Source organism: Neomonachus schauinslandi, chromosome 13 (genome assembly GCF_002201575.2).
Source record: "Neomonachus schauinslandi chromosome 13, ASM220157v2, whole genome shotgun sequence".
Classification (NCBI taxonomy): Eukaryota; Metazoa; Chordata; class Mammalia; order Carnivora; family Phocidae; genus Neomonachus; species Neomonachus schauinslandi.
Window position 1 is genome coordinate 54,344,995 of NC_058415.1, and position 7,298 is coordinate 54,352,292.

Here is a 7,298-nt window from a genome sequence, read left to right on the forward strand (position 1 = left end):
CCTCATAGCAACTCTATGAGGTAGGTTTTATTATTGTTCCCATGAACAGATGATAAAACTGAGACACAGAACAGTTAAATAACCTTCCCAAAGCCCATTAATAAGTGACAAAGCCTGACATGAACCCAGGCAGTCCAGCTCCAAACTATTTATCTTCAACTATGATTTCTATAAAATTGGGCATATAAGCATATAAGCACAATGACTCATGCAGAGTAAGCTCTCAAATGATATCATTATCATTATTATGAAAAATTAATACACTGTAATTTTTAATTTGGTATAACTTTTTGGAAGCAAAATTTCAATGTAACTTCTGGTTTCAGTTCCAACATTCATGTAAAGAGCTTAAAAGTCATCAATCTTCCCCTTACAGTAAGAAAGGATGAAAAAGAAAAAGTCACTGAAAATCAATGCTTTTCCTGGACTCATCAGAGGATTGAGGTCACAGGGCAAATTGCTGTCCTGAAACCTGTAGAGACAAGCAAATCCATAGAGTCATATCAGAGACGTGTTTACCAGAGGAGAAGCTCCCAAAGTCATAAACTGGCAGGAATACTTGAAGAGTAATGCTGACTAATTGCTAGAGGCTAGTGAGTACGGACCTGAGAGTGAGGAACTTTTGGGGCTTTAAGGAGGTGCCAACATTTTCCCAGGCTTTTACCTCCAGGGACTCCACGAGATTCTCAAGATAAATAGCCAAAAAAGGTCCCTTAAGGATGCTGGCAGAGGAAAAGTCACCACTGAAAGATGCCAAGTGTTCTCTCCATGCAGAAAGCCCTCAAGAGCCTTTTCTCACTTGTAGGAAAGGCATTTCTCCAACTCCAGCCCCCCTCACCTTCCCATTTCACCTAAGGTGTGGGGAGCTATGAAACACCTGTGAAGGCCACAGCCTGGGTACATATAACTGTCTGCTAAAAAACTGAGATTTAATCATAAGATTATCAATGCTTCCCCCATCCTTCACACCTTACCCACCACACCAGCAGGGCTCCAGTGTAATAACAGTGGCTTAGATCTGAAAAAGCTACAAGACAAGACTCTATCTGAGGAGCAGCTGATGGGGAAATCCAAAGACAAGAGAGGAGACAAAAATAAAGACATTTATTGGAAGCCTCTGGTACCTACAGCTACAGCAAACAAACACAGTCCACGTCTCAGCCAGATTAACATAAAACCTTCCACTGAAAGCCAATTTACCTCAGTTGCTATTACCTAGTTTTCAACAATGATTTATTTACAAGGCATGCCAAAAGGGAAGAAAAAAAAAGAGTCTAAAAAGACAAAGCAAGGAATGGACAATGGAAATACTAGAAGAAGAAAGAGAGAAGAAGATGAAATATTTTAAGTAATAAGGGCAGGGAACTTTCTAAAACCACAGGTCCAGAAAGCTCAGAGAATACCAAGCAGGATAAATACCAAAAAAGGATATACCTGGGCATATCATATTCAAATTGCAGAAAATCTAAAACAAAGGGAAAAATCTTAAAAGAAGGCAGAGGAAAAAACAAAAATAGAACTATGCTTATAGAGGAACAAAGATAAGAATTATATTCGATTCCTTTTCACAACACATGAAGACAAAAAGAGTGTGGAATGAAATTAAGTGTTGAAATAAACATTGTAATATAATGGATATTTATTATCTAAGTATACATTATGCAGAACTGAGAAGCAAAAATAATCATAACATGAACATATTTATTAATAATCTGAGCATTCATAATGTTAGTCCTGTTGTGGACTGAACTGTGTTCCCTCAAAATTCATATGTTGAAGCCTTAACCCTCAATCTGACTGTATTTGGAGATAAGACCTTTAAAGAAGTAATTAAGGTTAAATGAGGTCATAAAAGGGGGACGCTTAACACCTTAGGACTTGTGTTCTTTTAAGAGGAAAGGACACCAAAGACCTCTTTCTCTCCATGCATGCACAGAGAAAAGGCCATGTGAGGACCCAATGAGAAGGCAGTCATCTACAAGTCAGGAAGACAAGTCTCACCAAAAACCAACTCTGCTGGCACTTTATCAGCCTCTAAAATTGTGACAAAATAAATGTCTGTTGTTTAAGCCACCTAGTCTATCGTATTTTATCATTGCAGCCTAAGGAGACTAATACAGTCTTCCCCAAATAAGCCATCTCTATTTTACAATATGTCTATCCCTGCCTGGTTAGCCAGTCTAATTTTTTCTATATGTTAAGTATTACAAAATATAATGGAAAAGAAATGAAAACTGATTATCAAGTAAAATGGCAAATTCTATCTAACATATAAGATTTCAAGAAGCTGATAAAAACACTGGAGAACTTCTGGAATTACATAAGAAACCATTATCCAGCAGAAGTAAGCCTTTTAAAAATGAGAATAATAACAGATTTTTCTCAAGAGAATGTTTTCATCATTAACGGATCATGAAAGGACAATAAAAAGTTTAATAATGCCCTAATATTTTTATCAAATCACTTTATATCATGTAAAATAATCAGTTTTTTCATGATAAAATTGTCAAAAAAATTCAAGAAAAATAGTAAAGTACTTAATTTTACTGAGATGTTTGTATATTTTAATCAATTACCAGTTGGAGGTTTGTAATTAAAATATATATTGTGGTATTTTAATAAAGTGTTACTTGCTTACTTAAAAAAATTAAACTGGAAAGATTTCATTAATTATTTGTTGACAAGGACCAAGAAGTACCTTACTGAGATCTTATCTAGAACTTGTTTCAATTTGCATAAGACTTTCTGAATTTGAAATAGAAAAATAATAGAAGGTATTCTTTCTAAGGTATTATATGTCAATAGGTTTTGTGGGGATAATATTAAAAATATATATATAGTTGAATATACTTTTATTTAGACATTAAGTAAACACTAAACCAGAAGCAAATTTGCCATATACCTAGTGAACCTTAAGCTTCAGGGATATTTGCTTACATAGCCTCTTCCAAAGGTGAGACCCTAGCAATTGCTTCACACGGCCCTGTAATTATGTTAAGTCTATACAATTTAAGTATTTTAACCACAGTTAGTTAAGACTGATGATCTCTTTAAACAACTTCACCTCTGTCATCAATCTCTTCTCATATCAGGGTGCATTGGAACAGCCAAAGGCAATTTTGTTATCTGGCTAGCAGAAATTGAATTGGGAATACATAAAATTTGTATTTAGTAGATGAAACCCCTTTCATGTATGGTTAAGGCATTTTGAATACACTGTATAAGAATGGTGGATACTCCAAGGGCCACTGTGTTGAGACACCCACCATCATGTCGCAAAGGCTTAAGGCCATACATAGATCATGACAGTATATAAATATGTCCCAGAACACTAAACAACAGACGTATGTAAATAATGGAGGTATGAAAAATACAAAGCTCAGAAGTTTTTGTTGTTGTTGCTGTTGGAATATTCTTGTAGTCCTAAGTATAAAATTGGAAGAGGAGTATTCAGTTCTTATCAGCACGGAATCACAAAGAATTTCTCTGTCAGGCATATACTCAATAATGCATACGACTACAAAGGCATCATGCATTTGAAAAAATGAGACTTATATGAAATAGTATTAATTAAAATTGCTGTGTTGATAGGACACAGACTCATAACAATAGTACAGAAAGTACATTTGAAAGTACTAGTTTTGTATACAAAAGAAACATGATAGAAGTTTCCCAAGTGTGAAGATAACCTTCAAAATCCACATGACATAATATTTATTTGTGAACTGACAGAACCCTTTTAAATTGTCATTATTAATTTAAAAATAATCAACCATGCTAGTAAAAAAGATGGAATTATATTTCCATTCTCACTAAAGAATTCAAATGTGTTACAACATAAAGAAGTTATTAGAGAATATACAACCAAAGAAAAAGTATAACAAAGGATGTATCAGGCAGTTAATTAATACAGTTTAGACTTTCTTATGTCTGTGGAATTTGTCAGGTTCTTCAAATTTAAATTTCATTGTGATCTCTTTGTTAATTCTAAATAAATGTTCACAATCATTTGTTTTGTATTCTTTTCCCTAAAAAGTACTCCCAAAAGTGTAGCTTTAAGTCCCACAAAACCCCGATCTGTCCCTGTCTATGAAGCAGATACAATTTTATCATTACTGAGACAGAAAAATTAAGCATCCAACCCTAATTTACCAGGAAATAATTACTGAGACTAGAATTTGAATCCAGGATTAAGTCATTTCAAAGCCCATGATAATGCCACCACTCTTCTCAAATAAGGTGAGGGACATAATAGCTCTCTAATGGAAAGACAGAGGCACAGGCCAGGTTTATCTCTCTGAACCCTTAGCCAGTTACCTATCACTCACTGGTAAAGATTCCTATTACAGATACATTATGGGACACTCCGGGCAAACAAGGGCTTTCTATTAGGGACTTCATTGCTTTGAATAATAGGTCACAGTGTGGGGAAGTCCACTGAGATGATATGCACCAAGTCTTAAAAAGCCAGTAAGCTGTAAGGTTTTTTGTTGTTTTTTCCCCCCCCTTTAATGCATCTACAGTGTTAAGAATGAATGAAATATGAATTAAAGCCCTCAAATATTCTTTATGTTTTATTGCATGGGAAGTATTTTGAACTCAATGACTATTTACTGTATCATAATCTATGATGTATTCTTCACACCTCTTAAGGTAAGCTGTGCCATGATCCACTAATAACCTAATTGCTTTAATTAAGCAGTCAATGCTATCCCAGCATTGCATCTTAATTATATACTATACAGAAAGGTACTTATTTTACGTATGTAAACTAATTAGTTGTCAAAGCAAATGCAGATTGTATTCTGCACGTAAAGATTTTAATTTTCTCTAAAATTCTATGAATATTCTTTAAATGAAATTAATATTCACACTAAAACTTTTAGTTAAAAAATATGAATATAGATTAAAGTTTCTTTGTACCTTAAACATAATCAAGTGTACAGTTATATTTCATTAATGCTATCTAAAACAGTAGAATTTCTACTGCCTCTAACTTACAAGCTTAAAAGCATCTGAGGCAGAGAACAGAATAGTGGTTTTGAAACCAGAAATTGTGGGGTTTTATATGAATACTTCAGAGATTTATTTTATGACTGTGAGCACTTAACCTTTCGAAACTTTATATCCAACAATCATAAAATCAGCAGAATCAGTCCACATCAATGCTGATGCCTTCACCATTTTAAGAATCTTATCATAAAGCACAATGTAAACTCATTTCTGGGCCATCTTTGACCTGTTTTATACACAAACATACACCAGCATTTCTGTTCGTAAGGTTAACATCAAAGCAAACACCAGAAAGTTGGTTATATCCTCGATGCATTCTGTCAGAATCATATAGGTAAGAAATAAATGTGCAAAGACAAATGATAAACAGTTCTTGTGAAAGTATGAAGTCCTTTCCTTTTCTCACTTGCCAAGGAATCACAATATTCCAATCACCTTTATGCACATAATTGTATTCTATTTTAGCTAGAAATTAACTTTTTATTGTTTCATTGTTTTAAGTGAACATTGTTCTACCTCTCCCCTCAAGTCTTTATGGTCCTAAAAATTCAACAGAGAAGTAAATAACATTTCCTTCTGCTTTTTTCTGCAAATGCTATATGCTCTAACATCAAGGTAGATACATAATTTGAACTTAAAGGAAAGAACCAACTAGTCTTCCTTCAACCAAAAAGTCTTCCCAAACTACTCCAAGACTACAAAAAACTCCTCACATGTCTAATACTCAACCAATCCAACACATCTCTTCATTTCTCCATGGTTCAGCTTCATTTGGAAGAAGATATTCCCTATTTCACCCATAATTATACCCATAATGAAGACAATAGCAATCAACTGAAACCAATCTAGAACATAGATATTAGATTAGTAGACAAGGACATTAAAACAATTATAGTAACTGTATTCCATATGTTAAAAAAATTTAATTAGACAATGCAGAAAAAAAAGATTACTGAAGCTGAAGATACAATACAAATGATCTAAAATGACACACAGAAAGGAAAAAAAAAAATGTAGTGAACTGTAAGACAACTTCAAGTGACCCAACATAGGCAACTGGAGTACCTAAAGGAAAGAAAAGAGAGGGATTTTGCTATGACAGAGGAAAAGTCATAAAAGAAAGGAAGGAGGCTACTATGGAAGACAAATGAACTTGGAAACTTATGGGCTGTAAGGAGAAGGAAGATGTGGAAGAACACTTGGCAATTCTGTTGAATTAGAACCTAACCAGTAAACATATATATATGAAAGATTAAAATTAAAAAAAGAACCTAACCAGTAATAAAATCATAATCCCAAATATACTCCAGAGTTAAAGTGAATCAAATAATAGGAAAATAATAAAGCATCTAACAATTTATAAAGAGGATGGGAGGACTGATAGAAATTCATATAGATCTTGTTTGGTTCTTGCCTATACTCAGACTTGGATTCTTTTAGCCTCCCAATACTTTATGATGATTTCTTTGCAAATGAGACTTTTGAGCTCTGTGATAAAATGACCAGGATAAAATACGGCACAATTCGAGAAAAATGAGCCATAGGGATATTGAGATTGTGATCCCATATTATTGCCTAAACTTCTGATTGACACTAATTTTTCACCCCAGTTATATGTAACCTAGTATTACTAATCACTGTCAGAAAAATTTTATCATGTAAATTTTTCTCAGTTATACCTAAATCATCTATTAAAGAGCCTTTCTTTCTCTAAATATTTATAAGATACTTAGAAAAAATAAAGAGATCTTCACAGTTAAGAGCTTAAAACTATAAACTCAGGTATCTTTTTTTAATTGAAGGAAGAATAGAAGGTAAATTCACTTGCATACAACTATAAACTTGTCCAACAAACATATTTTTATACACCTAGTGGAGTTCCTGACTAAATAATAATGCCCTCAATCTGTTGGACACTTTGTGCCATCTCCATAATAAATGTTTAACATGAAATCATGATAATCTAACCAAAAACGGCGGCAGAAAAAATCTTATTTTATAGTGCAGATAAGTAAATGCGAAAACTGCTAAGTATATTTTTCTAAGTACTCATAACTTCAAATTTTATATTGTTTACTACATCAAATAGCATTGTAATGGTTTTTTATGTGAAAATCCCATTTTATAAATATGAATATATTCATTTGTATCTAAGTTGTAATGATAAATCTATTTACATTAGGATTTTGATAAATTTTATAATGCATGATCTTGGGAAAAAATTTCAATTGCTAACCATAATTCTTTGACACAGAAATAATCAATTTTAGCAGCTTGATATATAA